The sequence below is a fragment of the Cornus florida genome, unplaced genomic scaffold (assembly GCF_030987335.1).
Source record: "Cornus florida cultivar Cherokee Brave unplaced genomic scaffold, ASM3098733v1 CherokeeBrave_3.0.0_Hap2_Chr08, whole genome shotgun sequence".
Taxonomy (NCBI): domain Eukaryota; kingdom Viridiplantae; phylum Streptophyta; class Magnoliopsida; order Cornales; family Cornaceae; genus Cornus; species Cornus florida.
This window is the reverse complement of record NW_026775578.1, coordinates 59,130,544-59,147,070: the sequence shown is the minus strand read 5'-3', so window position 1 is coordinate 59,147,070 and position 16,527 is coordinate 59,130,544.

Genomic DNA, 16,527 nt, shown 5'->3' with positions numbered 1-16,527 from the left:
CATGTCTTTAATGTAGATGTAGTGTAGTTGCTTTAGATTGTAAAGACTCGGTCTTTTCCCTCTTTTCTTTTTTCAGCAATTTTTTTTTTTTTTTTTCATTTTCATCTTTTTCCCTGTTTTGTCTTTTCCCGTTTATCATTTTCGTTGCATAACCTCACTTTTTGTGCTTGGATTTGATTCCGGCTTTGCATACATCCATGATATTTAAATTCCATGATATCTACATTTTTACTTTTGTATAAAAGCATGTTAAATGTTTACTTTCTTGTAAAGGGTATAGATGCATAACTTTTCGTAATTTTCTTAAACTTTTGGGGGTTTAGTGTAATTATGCAAAGTAATTATTTTTCGTTTTAGGGACCATTTTGTAATTTAATTTGGAAGATATTTTCAAAAAGGACTTTTTTGTAATTTTTGAAAAATGTGACAAGTGTCACATTTTCATGGTGCCACTTGTTGGCATTGGGGTGGAGAGACTTGGAAGCATAATCTCTTGACACATGGAGGGTGGAGATTCACCCATTTGTTAACCTAGGATTGGACCACTTGTTGGCCTAGATGGTTGACAAGTGTAGGCTTAGGATTTAATCTAAGAAGCTTACTTAGATTCATGACAAATGTAGGACTCACCTTTAGTCTTGCAAGTGTGTGTGTGTGAGGTAATGCAAAAGCACCTAGTGAGTGGAGAATCCCACCAAATTTAACTTAGGGTTTTCATTTCATTTTTCATTTCATCTCTTTCCTCTCAAGAACCTTAACCTAGCCACTATGGAAGACAAGCTTGGTTTACGGCTTTGACTTTATTTTTCACCACCCTCCACTCACCTTAGATCATTGAGTTTGGAATACAAAAACATTGCCTCATCTTCCTCTTCATAACCCTAGGAGGAAAACTTGAAATTCCTTTGCTTTCCTTGGATTCAAGAGGAACAATCCTCTTGTGAGGTAGGGGGTGTTCTAAGTTATATCATTGATGTTTTATATGTTTTAATATCTTGATACAAATGGAATACATGTCTCTAATCTAAATCTTTAAATTGATAGTCAATGATACCTTGCATGAAATTAAGCTAAGACATGATTTTTGGAAGGGCCATGACTTGATTCATAACTTATGTTAATTTGAAATCATTTAGGGTTGTTTTGAAATCTAGAGGAATTAGTCAATTAATTTAATTAATTTTTATTATTATGTTCTTATGATTTAAATCAAGTTTTGAAGCAATTTATGTAATGACCATGATAGGTACTATAACATATATTATATGGAGCATGTTTGGATGAGAAATGAAATCTAGAGAAATTAGTTGTCTTAATTAATTAATTTATATCCTTGTTATGTTAGTGAAGGAGTATGTATCCTATGTTGATTCCATGTTTAAATTATGATTTTAAACTTATATCATACTTGTGAGACTATGTTCTTGTTGTTGAATGATATTGTTATAAAGAGGAACAAATTGTATAATGACTATTTGCATTCTTCATGCCATTGTAGTTGTGAACTTAGGGCATGTATTGCGTTTTCAAAATTGGTTTGTGCATGGTAGATGGCTTTATATTATGTACGTATATGTTATGCTAATACATATATATTGTTGCACAAATTGTTGATTTTGGAAACTTGGGATGTCGTTGTTATGGCTAAGGCTAGTACATGGTTCTAGTATAGGGGATTGTCCCTCTACAAGTCTAGTGCGTACATAGGGAGGTTACCTATGGGCTAGTAACCCTAAAGTAACTATGGTGTCGGTTTGATCCGGCATGATGTCCAAGTATCCACTTTGGTTTGATTTCACATTTTAAATTCCAAATTTGATAACTATGTGATATTGCATCTCATTGTGCCATGTGAAAAGTTCCAATGTCATTTTAATAGCATGGACTAAACTTTATTGAATTGTAAACTATGTAATAAGTTAAACTTATGTATATACATTCCCTACGAGTAAACTTGTTTACTCACCCTGAAGTTACTGGGAGTTTTTCAGGTAAAGAAGCATTATTGTGGGATACTCAACACTCTTAGGATTGCTTGACTACTTGGAATATTTTTGTATATTAGAATATGCACTTATTAGCATATCATGCTCCATTCTTGTTTATTTTGACAAAACATGTATTTAATGTTCAAACTATGTAATGTGCACTTAGGTGCACCTTTTGATACTCCTTAGTTGTGTATGTAATGAGGCCAAGGGCCAAAGATACTTATATGTTATGTGTGCTACTTTATTTTCATAGTTTGTTTATGAAGTTTAAGGGATTTCATGCATTGAAGGGTTATATTTTGCATATAACATGCCATGAGGCCGTAGGCCATTGTAGCGCGTCTATTTTTTGCATTTTACATATGCATGCATGGTTACATTTCACAAAACTCTCAAGTTCCAACTTTTGAACTATTTATGGAGGATTTATGAAAAATTAAATCAAAATCCATGCATTGAGATTTGATTCAAAGCTCTATTTTGATTTAGCATGACTTAAATGCTTACATGAGGTTAGAGAGTGTTTTGAAACTTTTTTGAACCATATGGGAGGCATGTATAACCTTAGAACCAAGCCAAACACCTTCCCATGGGTTATAACAGCTTTTTTTGCTGCTAACAGGTCCACCGATCGGCTGATAGCAGTCATCAGTCGACTGATGAGTGTCCACAGTGTTTTTCCCGAGAGTTGCATTCAATTTAAGGCATTTCGGTCGGCTGGTACTGTACATTAGCCAGCTGATGATGGAGTTTCTACAGGTTGGTACTGTTCCGTCAGCCTGCTGATCCTCCCTGAAGCTTGGTTTCCTTTCAGCTTCTTAGACAGATTTCTTGGGTCAACTTCAGAGGGTCATATCTCCTTTGTTTCTAATCCAAATCAGATCATTCTTGAGCCTAAACTCAAGAGCTTGAAGTCAGATTTCCAATGATACCAACCATACTCAAAAAATCCAACCGTAGTAAGAGTTACACTAGTTTTAGTAAGATAGGGTCGTGCTATCTCTTAAACGGAGGATGCCTTTTCGTTCTATTTTCATATCTTTTCCGTCCGGACTCTGAATCAGGTGATTCTTGAGTCTAAATTCATTAATTTTTCGTTTTCTTTCCAATGATATACTTGGTAGCATCCATTTCTCTATGAAATGATAATTTTTCCCCTAGGTTCATTTTTGTCCATTTTTGGGTCGTCGTTTTCACATTTGTTTTCCTTAGGTTTTGTGACTTCATTGAGGGTTACATTGGTGTCTTATAAATGTGTAATATTCCTAGAGACCATTGTTACACCTTTTGCTTCCACATTCTGGACTCATCATTGGATTTACGTTAGGTTTATCTTATGACGCACTGGCCTAAAAACCAGGGTCGTCACATAGATTCATAGATACGTAGACAATCTATTCTTGTTCCTTGGTGTTCCATACTTATGAATGCAAATAGTGTATGCCTATAGATGGTTGTGTGTGCATAAATTGTGGTTTCATTGAATGGATTTTGGTCTCATTTGATAGGTTGTGCTTTCCATTTGAATTGGTTAGACAATCTATACTTATTTGTCATCCATGCTTAGTTTCAATTAATGTCACACACACGCACAAGTTACAATTATATTTCCCCATTGATATACAATTGCTAGTGTCTAGTGAAGTCAAGCATAGTGGTGAGCTCTAGTACCCCAAGTCCTCTCCTCTATATCTTTTTACCTATCTTCTAGAATTATTGTATTTTGCTTGCTTTAATTTCAATTGTATTGTAGTTTAATCAACCAAACAAACCTCATTTTGATCATTTGACCTACTAACCCTATACATTGTTTCCATTGCAAATATGCCCACAATCCCTTGGGACGATCCCTACTCACCCTAGCTATATTTTTAGTTTGAGGTAGTTGTGGCTTTTATAAATTTAAAACTTGGCCACATTGCACATTCACACTCTTAGCACCTCTTTAGGCTTTGGTGCGACGACCCACCAAAGATGTTTTGAAAAAAGACTTTGCAAAGGTTTTTGAGCCAAAGGCTCCATTTCCGGATGCCTTAAAAGGATCCATTTCTATTGATAAACAAAAGACCAAAGTGAATGAAATAATTGGAGTGTTTAGACAAGTGAAGATCAATCTTCCACTTTTGGATGCAATTAAGCAAATTCCGGCTTATGCCAAGTTCTTGAAAGATCTTTGCACTCAAAAGAGGAAGAACAAAAGCCAAACACTAAAGAAAGTGGTCTTGACCGAGCAAGTAAGCTCCATTTTGTAACATAACACTATCCCAAAGTTTAAGGACCCTGGTTCACCTACTACTTCTTGCATCATTGGTGACCATGTCATAAACCAGGCTCTTCTAGATTTAGGAGCAAGTGTTAACCTTCTTCCATATTCGATATATGTCAAATTGGGCTTAGGAGACTTGAAACCGACGTCGATAGTTTTGAAACTTGTCGACCGATCCATAAAAAAGCCCTGGGGTATTAGTAAGGATGTGTTGATTAAAATTGATAAATTCTTTTTCCCGGCCGATTTTGTTGTCATCGACATGGAACCGGTCCCAAATCCCAAGAATCAAATTCCCTTATCCTTGGTCATCCATTCTTGGCAACCGCCAATGCCAACATCAATTGTAGGACGGGGATAATGAAAATTTTATTTGGGCATATGAATGTGAAATTGAATATATTTAATCCAACCCCAAGTTTGAATGACAAGCATGAAGAAGTGTATGTTGTGGAGAAGTGTTTTGAAAATGAATTTGAAAAAGTTGAATTATTGCTTGAAAATCGTGTTTCCAAAGGTTTGCATTCTAAAATGATTTCTAAGAATGTTGTTTTAAAACCAAATTTTAAAAGGGCATGGAAGCCCAAAACTTACATTGAAAAAGGCCAATCAATCTCTTTTGATTCAAATCCAACAAGTTCTTTAGGGAGCCATTTATTAGGTGAGATTCAAAATACCATTCACCCCATTAAGGAGGGGATGCCAAACAAGATTTTTGATTCGGACTAAAAGATCCCAATGTCTTGTTAGAGACATTAAAGACTAGTGCATTCCGTAGGGTTTGACAACCCTATTCCTCCCTCATTTCTATTTTTATATGTTTCTGCATCGTCTAGATATGAATTGAATTGAAAAATCCGGCTTGAGAGCCATTTTCTGCATTTTGAGTACTACCAGGGACATTTCAATCGATCGAACTTAAGTTTGATTGATCAAAGTCCCACTTCAATCGATCAAATCATTTATTTTGAGGATTTTTGAATTTCCATTTCAATCGATCAAAGGCAGGTTCAATCGATCGAAATCCAAGTTGGATCGATCGAAGTTAAGGGTTTGATCGATTGAATTACTTCGATCGATTGAAAATACATGATTTGAAATTTTCAGAAATCCCTTCAGTTTCCAAAACTCATTTTTTTTTTAATTTTTTTAATTTTCCTTTTTCTCCTGTTCTTTTCTTTTTCTTTTTCTTTTTATTCCTTCTTCCTTATTCATCTCCTTCTCCCTCACAAACCCTAAGCCGCCGCCACCTTCATCTCTTTTCTTCCCTGAATCAACCTCACTCTCACATCTCTTTCAACCTCACTCCCTCACATCACCAACCTCACCTTCTTTCTCTCATCTTTGGCAACCAAAGGAGAAGTCGAGGAGCTCAACCCGTCGTGAACCTCCATAATCACCGGCAATAAGCTTTTGGCCACGGCCAAGCTTATTCTCCTTTTTTTCTCTCCATTTCACTCTAATTCCAGTCTTTTCTTCGCCTCCGGCTAATTTAGGCCAAGGAGGACTCGAAATCAAGCTCCGGTGACACTTGCATTTTCCGGCGAGTTTCCGGTCACCTTCTCCGGCGCCAGTGAGGTTTAAAAACCTACGTTTTGCTCCAAATTTCTCCCTTTTCTCCCTTCTACTCTCTAAAATTGTCGAGTAAGCTCCAAGTCTTCAATTCTTGATTTTTGCATCATTTTCATTATTATTTTTATATTGTTTGTTTTTTCTCTTTGATTTTGTTTTAGTTTTGCATTTTGATTATTGCTTTGTATATATTCTTGTGCATATATTAAAATTGAAAACAAAATAGAAAATTAGAAAACCATAAAAACAAATAAAAATACAAAAATGAAAAATCCAAAAGGAAAATAGATTTCTTAAAAATTGTTGCTTAACAAAAATATTTGGAACCAACTGATTTGGGACTAAATTATGATGTATATTGAAAGTTGATAAGAACAAATGAATATTGATTGTAGTTGTGGATTGTAGTCGATAGAAGGAGAATGGGCAAAATTTCATTGGTTTTGTGGATTATTGTAGGTGGTGTCCGTTGTTAGATGTTGAGTTTGATTTAAATGCTGGAATGGATTGTTGAAGTTAATTAAATTGCTGAATTTTTGTGTTGAAAAATTTTTGGGATGTCCATTTTTAAAGGGAAACCATGCCAGATTTTCAAAAAATTTCCACACTTAGATTCAACACGGCATGAGATTTGATTCTTAAATTTTGTATTGGAATTTGAAAGGATTTTACAAGTTAATTTTAGAAAGAAAGAAAGCAAATTTTCAAATGTTTTCCAACTTGAGCTATTGATGTTGATTTTGAAATAGCATTGCAAAGTTTGAATTGTTGTGAGCATAGTTCCTTCTTATCCCATTAATCTATCTTGAAAATGAAATGCATGGAATTATTCCAAGTTGTCTACATTGCTTGCAAGCATGACTTGATTCGATTTTGTGCTTTTGAATTAAAAATGCTAAGTCTTGTCTTCAATGCATAAAATGTTTCAAATGGACCTCTTTGCAAAGTTTTAGTTGGATTAAGTGCATTATTTTGGTAAAATGATCATTTGTTGTTGAAATGCTTTGTAATCACACTTGTTGGGTTTCAAATGCTTCAAAAAGGAAATTTTTGAACGTTGTTTGAAAATGTGAAGTTGAGTTGCATAATTCCTTCTACAATTGTTCATTCATTGCATGATTCTTGTCATGAAGCTTTTCTATAATGTAATTGAATGTCTTGAACATAAAGTTTTTAAAAATTCTATTTTGCCCCAAAAATATTGAAAAAGTCCAAAGTTAACCAAAATGCCCTTGACTCAATTAAAATTTATTCCATTTGATTCCTTTGCATCCATTTGCATGTTCTAAGTGCCTTTGAATTTGTATGTGACCTAATTCTTGATTCTTGTCATACTAGGGCACTAGTTTGATGTCCCTTGGCATTCTTTACCATGATTTTTATTTCCTTGTGCTTATTGACTTTGAGACATACCAAATAAGGTTTCTGACTAAGTTTGGGGGTGTCTTATGGCTTTTTGGAATTTCAAATGCATGATTTGGATGTTGTATCTGTTCTTTGGCCTTAGTTGAGATTTTGAACTGAAATATGAGCCAAGTTAGGACTGTGATTACTTGATATTGCTGTTTATTTGATTCCATGCCATTATCTTGATCTCTTATACACTTGTGATCCTTTTTAGTGACCAAGGTTCTTTCCGGTTCAGATTCTGACTTACAAAGGGTAAACTTCTTGTATTCTTGATTTTTACTCAGTCTCTACTTCATTTAAGCATTAGATGAGGTCACGAGTCATGCGTGATTATAGGATATTGATTTTGTTGCATTGCAGTACAGGATATTTCTTTATCTGGAGTTGTTCTTATTTGTGCATCATTCAGATATATGCCATCTAGTTGTATACCATGTCTAGGATTTTTTTCTCGAAATTGCCTGTCATAACATGCCTTGGATTGCCGTGTTTTGCAATTGTGCATTTTACTTAGTCTATATTGCATGACATGCCTGTTTCTTGAGTCCTAGGTTAACATTTGCCATGTCTATATGCTCCATGTTATCCTGTTGCTCTATTTTGCTCTTCACTGTTGTACTTGTAGACATTCTTGCTAGGAATTGATACGATGCCATCCTAAAGTCTACTTGTCATATCATTGCAGCATTTTCTTGTGTTTTAGGTTTGTGAATGCATGTTGCATTATTTATGTACATCACAGCCTATGCTTATTCTGTTGATCATGTTTTTGCTCAGATTGTTCCATATGTGACTTTTCTGCCCTCTATGCCATCATTGCATATCTAATCTATTTTGTTTAATTGAAGTATATTTTAATATGATTCTCAAGCTTTCTTATTCACTTCTTGCACAAGCATGATCTATTTGTCTATTATCTACTTCTACTTGATTCAGGCATGTTTTGTGTTTCCTTCTCATTTGCTTACCTTATCCTTTACCTGTGCACTAATTTAAAATTGTTTTGCAAATACAGCGTAGAAGAAAGACTCTTACCAGGAAACGAGTTCCCCTAGTGCCACAACTTGCACCTCCAGTTGCAGAGTCTCCCTTTTCATCTTCTTCATCTTCGGCATTAGTTCAATCCGAGACACATTCTATGGACACTGACCAGGCCATTGTTAGAGAGGTCCCCACTGAGACTTACGCTAGCAAGGACCGGGAAACCAAGTATAGATTTGATACAGCTACATTTACTACATTGGACCAGACTAGGTGAGCGTATGATGAGTTTGTGAGGCGGGGCAGTGATGCTATCATGACTCCAGCAGATACAGTTGTCTACCCTTGATTAGTTGCTCTCTTCTATCAGCACCTCCAGATGGATGAGGATAACAGATTTCTCTTGCACACTACTATTGATGGTCAGGAGATTAACATTTCTTTTCCGACCATAGCTGCTGCCAGTGGCTACCCCCACACTTCTCCACTGGACGAGGATACTCAGGAGCCTTTATACCCTGACCATCCACCATTTCCTACTAAGCTGACTATGGTAGCCACATTATCACCACATGTGGCATATGAGGTGCACACAGTTTTAGACCGAATCGAGATTGATCCCCGGTACTGGTTCTTCGATTCTGTGCTACACATCAATGCCTTCCCGACCGGTTATGGCACTCAGAGGAGAGAAGGGATATTCCAGGCCTTATACTGTGTTGACCAGGGGTATTGATTCTCTATTCCTGCACTTATCTCGGAGCTTATCCACAAGTTCTGGAAGAACTTGCATTTTACACCTACCACCAGTGCTGAGACCTGGCTGTTACCTTTTGGCCATCTTATTACACAGCTGCTCATCGACCAGGGATACCAGTTTAACCCTGAGGAGATCCCAGAGCCCAACGCTGACAAGACAAAGAGAGTTTATGATTTGACTCGGTGGAATAAGACCTTCAATGCCGGCCACAAAAATAGAGCCAATAGAGATTTCAAGAGAATACAGGCACATTTACAGGGACAGGCAGCACAGGCAGCTGCAGCAGCAACAGGCGATGCTCTAGAGGATGATACAGCAGATAGATCTCCGCCCAGACAGAGACGTCGTGTTACTACTTCTGAATCCACTTCCCAGCCAGATGTACCGGCTGCATCACAACAGACTGGCCCGTCACATGCCCATCCTCCCGCACCAACAGCACTGACTAGCTACCGATCAGAGGTAACTCAGTTGCATATAGATTTTATATCTTTCAGAGCTTATATGACTGGTCGTCATGAGGATATCATGAGGAGGCATGATGATCTGGTGGGGAGACATGATGATTTAGTTCGGAGATCTGATGCCCTGCATGACGAGGTAGCTGAGGTGAGACATGAGCTTGGCACTTTGAGGACCGACCTTACCACTTCGCTCACTCACCACAGCACCGAGATGTCTGCCATGCTGTAGCATATTGCTGACATGATTACTCCAGACCCCTCTGTCTGATGCCATCATTTTCTCTCTCTCATACTCATGATCTCTATTGCTTTGACTGTGATTTTTTTACATCATATTTGGATATTTGCCCTGGTTTTAGATATTTTCCTAGATACTTATTTGGATATTTCTTGGATATCTTTTTGGATATTTCTTGGATAGTCTTTGGATTTGATTTAGATATTTTTAGATTTTGATGGATATTATTGATTTTATGGATATTTGATCTTACACTTATTTTCTATATCTGGATTTTTGGATACTTGATTTTAGTTTTGGATGTTATGAGCTTTACATTGCTATATGCCATAATTTTTGCCCAGTTCTCAGTTTTACTTCTCCAATATATCATTGATGCATATGCTTTGACAGTTGTTAGTGTGACCATTTTCAGACAAATTTTCGAAATCTAAGTTTGGAGGTGCACCTTCCAAAGCTAAGCTTCCATTGCTGGGTCCCTTTTGCTTCACCCATTTGGTATAGTCTTTCTATTATCTGTTGTTTCTTTGTACATTGAGGACAATGCACAGATTAAGTTTAGGGGTGTTTTAGCATGTCTTACATGTCGTACTTCAATTCTATGCATGTGGTATGATTTGAGAGTCTGGGCTATGATTTTAATCTTTTGAGGACCATGATACTTAGAATTTAAAAATTACTTAACTTGAGAGTCCAATACTCCTTGTATGCCTTGTGGATGCTATTTAGGAGTAAATTTTTTGAAAGATTGATATCATGCTTGCATTTGTGGTCTTGGGGAGAAGGATGGATGGAATGAGGAGGGAAAATGGAGGTGGTGGGTATTTATAGGAGTTTGGTGCATAAATGGGGGAGAGAGAAGGTTAGGAGAGTTATGGAGAGGGAATGAATCAAGGAGGGCATGGGGTTAAAGGGAGTGAATGAGTGAAACTGAAAAATGGGGAAAGGGAAAGTTGATTTTTAAAGGGGATGGATCAGTTCGAGCGCTCGAACAATGGTCTTCGAGAACTCGAAGACGGGGCAGAATGTTGGGTACGCTGGTTGATAAGCGCCGAATATTGTATATTCAAGCGCCCTAAATTGCATTAGTTAAGTCCATCGTTTGATTATTTAAGTAGATTATCTTCATTTGTGTGTATGTATATATTTTCAGGTCCATTTGCCAAAAAAGGAGCAAAATCAAGGCTTTGTGGAGTTTTGGCCATCAAAAGGCACAATTCTGAATTTCTGGCAGCAGTGGAGTCAGGACTTTTCTCGCCATTTTGACCTTGTAAACTCGAGAACTGGACTTCCACTATAAAATGGCATATTTAGAGCTCTGAATCAGCTTTCCAAATCTTTAAGCGTTTTGTCATTTGGAGCTCGGAGCAGAGAGTTATGGCCTTGTTACCAGAGGTGCGCAGAACTGCCTGGCAGCAATGAAATTCTGCCTTGATCTTCATTTTCGACCAACCATCCTTGAGAATTGGATCTCTACCAAAACATGAAATTTTTAGAGCTCTGAATTAGCTTTCCAAATCCTCAAACAGTTCATCATTTGGAGTTCAGAGCGCAAAGTTATGGCCGTTTTACCAAAGTAGGTATGGGCAGAGCAAACCAAGCATAGGGCATTCTGGCCAATTTTCGAGTGCTCGAGGCCTTATTTCGAGTGCTCGAAATTAGGGCAGATTGCTTCACGAGATCAGCAGTGGAGTCAGGACTTTGCTCGCCATTTTGACCCAGAAAGCTCGAGAACTGGACTTCCATCATAACATGAAAGATTTAGAGCTCTGAATTAGCTTTCTAAATCTTCAAACGGTTCATCATTCGGAGCTCGGAGCAGAGAGTTATGGCCTTGTTACCAGAGGTGCGCAGAACTGCCTGGCAGCACTGAAATACTACCTTTCTCCCCATTTTCGACCAACCAAACATGAGATTTGGGTCTTTATCAAAACATGAAGTTTTTAAAGCTCTGAATCAGCTCTCCAAATCTTTAAACGGTTCGTCATTCGGAGTTCGGAACGCAAAGTTATGGCCATTTCATCAAAGTAGGTCTGGGCGGAGCAAGTGAAGCATGGAGCTTTTTACACTAAATTCGAGTGCTCGAGGCCCTATTTTGAGCACTCAAAATTTGGGCAGTTTGCTCCATGAGACAGCCCACTTGTGCTCTGAAATTTCCAATTTTGGATGGCCCTCTTTTATGAGGTGGTTGGGGATGTTTTTGGAGGAGAGAGAGAGCCTAGTTTGGTGGTAGATAAGACGGATAAGAGCCACACAATACATTAGGCTTCATTTTTGACAAGAGAGAGAGGAGAGAAGAGAGCAAGGAAGAGGGGGTTCTTGAAGCCAAAGGAAGGGAGCTCAAAAATGGCTTATTCTTCCAAGCTTCCTTCTTCCATTTTTGTATCCATGGATAACTAAACCTCCATCTAGGGAGGTGATGAAGCTCTCTCTTGTAAGCATGCTTTAATTTCATCTAATTTGGGGAATGATTCATGTACATGGTAGTTTCATGATTTAGAGCACTTACACTTGTTGTAATGGATTTCAATGCCTATAAATGATCATGTTGAGTTCATTATCTTGTCTTAGATTTTATCCTCTCATGATTATATAACTTGCATCTTCATAGTGAGAATGGAAATGAAATTGTGAAATGGGTTTAAAGGCATGTTGTATGAGAAATTTGTTAATCCATAGCTTAAGACTTCCTTTTGATGGATTAATCTTGTATCTTGACTTCATGTGCTATTACCATAGTGATTGAGGGGTTTGATGGTCCCTAGCTTAGTGAGCATGTTATGGCTACACCCTAATCTAGGTAGTTCTAGCACGTGGCTCTTTGAGGGATTATACTTAAATCTTGATCCTATGATTTTCTTGAGGATAATGTAGCAATCTAGTATTGCTACATATCATTGCCATGTAGTGAAATTGTTTCCCAAGTTAATAGAAATTTAGTATGTTTATAGGATTGGTGGTGAATTCACTTCCCTAGACCTCCTTTTCTAGACTTCTTCCTCTTAAATTCCTTGCATTTATTTCTTTAAGCACATTTCAATTCTAGTGACTAAGTGACAAACCAACAAAACTCTATATACCCCCTCATCATTCTAAAAGTAATCTAGACTCTTAGGTTGCCATAGACTAGCGCAGTCCCAGTGGTTCGACTTACCCGACCAATAGCCCTATTTTACAATGGTTCGTGCTATTGCGAAGGTTGATGTATAGTTGATCAACCGATCAATTTTTGGCGCCGTTGTCGGGGACTGCAAACGGTTTAGCGACCAAAGTTCTAGGGTTAATTTTAGTTTGATTGTGAATATTGTGTCTTGTGAATACTCCTTGTGTATTTTTGATCATCTTCGTGTTTGTGAGATTCTAGGGACTCGAAACTCGCCGTGGGAACGCTAGCAAATTGTAAGTCTAGAGGCCCCCAGGTAAGTCTCGTGACTTCTAGTTTCGCATTGTGAATATTGTGTATGTGTTTAATTTAGCTTGTGAAGCCCTTGTTGAGGCTATTTTTGTTTTACTATATTCCAAGCATCGGTCCTTGTCGTGGCCATTTTAATTTTTGTCTTGATAATTGAGGAGAAAGGGAATATCATTATATGTGGAGTTGATGATAAAGAATTGTTGTGTTGATTATGTTGTGTGTTATTGATGTTTAACTCCTAGATGGAGAATAATTATCTCCCAACTCAATTCTACACACCACATACGTTTTGTGCTTTTTGCTCTAGTAATTCACATCATATAAGAGATTGTCTTCCAACGAGACAATTCTCGGATTTTTATCTAGAGCAACCAAATGAAAATTTCTTTGAACCGGGTAGTGATCCATACTTCAATGGTTACAACTCGGGTAAGGGAGATCACCAAAATTTCTTGTGGCATGACATAGGAAATTCAACCCCACAATCTCATATGCAACCTTTTCAACCCAATGATCATCCTTTCCCACCCTTTTCTCCTTTTCCACCATCTCCATTGGATGAGCTAATTGTTGCTAACAAACAAATGATGGAGTCTATGCACACGCAAATGATGGACTCCAACAATCAACTATTGGCCTCCCTTGCTAGCATGCAATCCACAGTAGAGTCTATCAATCAAGTGGTACCATATCACCAGTCCCAAGTTAGTGCAATGATAGATGACCAAATATCTCAAATTCAACAAAGGATTAATGCTAAAAATCATGAAGAGGAGGAAACATTTTCATTTGAATTTATGGCCAATCCAAAAGAAAATTCTATGAATGATGAGATTACTCCTAGTAACTTTCATCATGAGAATGATCAAGTAGTTATTACATGTGAAAATGATGAAATGGTGGTTGAAGATCAAATTGTTGCCACTCATAAAATGGAAGAATTTGTGGTTAAAAATGAGGAAAAAGATGATGAGATTGCATCCTTTAAAACTCCAGAACAACCCCTAAATAATCCTTTGCTTGATGCACCTCCTTCAATGGAGGATCCTCTAAAAGCTTGTTTGGCTCATTTCAATTGTGAGGATTCTAATGTTAACAATTCCATTTCGGAGGTGAATTCTTTGCTTAATATTCATCCACCTATTCATTCTCTTCCTTGGTCAACATCAAATGTATCTCTTTCTTGGGAGCTTGCATCTCATCCCATTCCCTCACTTGAGTTGTCTCAAGTTGTTGAGCCCGAACCACCGGATAAGTGTGAGGAGGATGTTGAAATTTTGAAGGATAAGTTGTCGAGCATTCCCGTGCTCAATATGACCATTCAAAAGCCTTTGCTAGGTGCACTCTCACCTACTCCATCTTCCTATAATCCAAATAAGCCCCATAATCCAAAGTTCTTCATTGAGGATGAAGAGTGGGTTGAGGTCTTTCCGCTACCTCTTTTCCACTTTTGTCTTCAATCTCTTCCTCCTTCGTTTTTAAAAGAATTATCCTATTTGGGGAAGCTTGAATCTCTTGAGAGACATGGTATAGGGTAAGGAGGACTAACCTGATCTCGGTGTGTCTAGCTATCGAGATTTTTGAGGATTAGTACCTGCTCTAACTTCGTCTAGCTATCGACATTAAATTTAGCAAAGCAAGGGAATAAATTCTTTCGATGTTCCAAGCTTCTCTACCTTCTTAAATTGCTCGTGCCTTGAAATTTTCTGGGAAATGGTTTCGATAAGCCAAAAATTTGATTTTTCTGAAATGGTCTGCAATTGTGTTTCGCAATTTTAGACTGGCCTCTTAGACCTTCTCAGCTCTAATTTTCATTCTCGGAAATTTCCATCGCTTTCGAGCAATTTCATAGGATTTTTGGCATGCAACTCATGTGCACAACCTCTCATTTTCAACGCATTGTTGGATCATGGTTCCCCAAAATTTTCCATGCATTGGAGATGAAGTGCAAGGTTTAAAAAAAAAAAAAAAATTTCCTACATTCATCCATGCATTTGAAAAGACCAAATCCCATCAATGCATTGAAGAGATGTTCCAAGGCTTGAAAATTTTCTCAAAATCCATCCATCCATTGGATTGGAATAATGTGTCAAGTTTTAAATTTTCCATGCATGGCTTGAATTTAGGACTGAAATGTAAATTTTCAAAAATTCTCTATGCTTAAAATTTTCATTTTTGAGAATTCTATCCATTTTGCATCATGTTGCAAAAAGCTTGAAAATTTTCTTAAACTCATACATGCATTGTGTGCAGTGCAAAGTTTGAAAAAATTTTCCATCCATGCAAAAATTTCAATCCATTTCATCCATGCACTCAAAACCTATCCATGCAAGATCTTCCATGCATTCAAGTTGGCTGAAACATTCAATCTCCAAGTGCCAATTCATTTCCAAGCTACTGAGCCAATTTCGTGCCCTCCAAATCCCATTCAGATTGCTCCAAATTACCACACCAATTTTGCATGCTCACTGCCCAAGTTTGGAGCGCTCTAGCTCCCATTTGGAGTGCTCGAGCCCAACACCAACCACTCATCCCTCTTAACCGAGCCTCACCAACATCCACACAAACCAACCAACCCACACACAACCCATCTTTCCCTCTTTGCAACTCAACCACTCCATCCCTCCATAACCAAACCACCATACAAGGAAATGCATTCATGCATGCACCACCACTTCCACCCCACATTTCCCACTATGCATTCATGCATGCACCTCTCCATACATGCTTATCCATTTCCTTCCACTCCCCATGCATGCTTACCCACCCATCCATCAATCTCTCATCCACATTTTCCATTAACCACAAATAATGGGCCTTGTGTTCTCCATTGTTGGGTAAGTGTCTAACCCTATTTTTCTTTCCATTTTTGATCAATGGAGGATGGGATTGCTTGTGTGAAGGATTTGTGATTGTTTGGGAGTTGTGTATTGCATTTGCAGGGCCAAATTTTTGGATTTTCTCATCTCTAATCAACTTTTGGCCCTCTTCCTTTTTGTCTTGCACACCACGTGTTTGACGAATTTCCTGAGCCAACTTCATCTCTCTAAATTCCCCACTTTTGGCCCTATTTTGTTATCTATTTTAAACTTGTGGCTAATGTCTGCATTTGTGTTTTGTTTGGATTTTTATCTTGCACTAAAATTCAGGTCTTCATGTCCAAGTTTGGGGGACGCCGTTGTGCACTCACATGGCTGCACATCTACGTCGTCGTCACTCCACTTGGTATTATTGTTCTTTCCCCCCTTTGTTCTTATTTTGGTATGCTTGTCTTCATACATTGAGGACACTGTGTTATTCAAGTTTGGGGGTGCATTTATGCATTTTTGGTTTTGCATTTTTGCTAAGCAATGATAGTATAACTTGACACTAGTTGGAGATGAAGTATATGTTTAATACCTTGTGTATAGAAGCAAATGACATTTTTGAA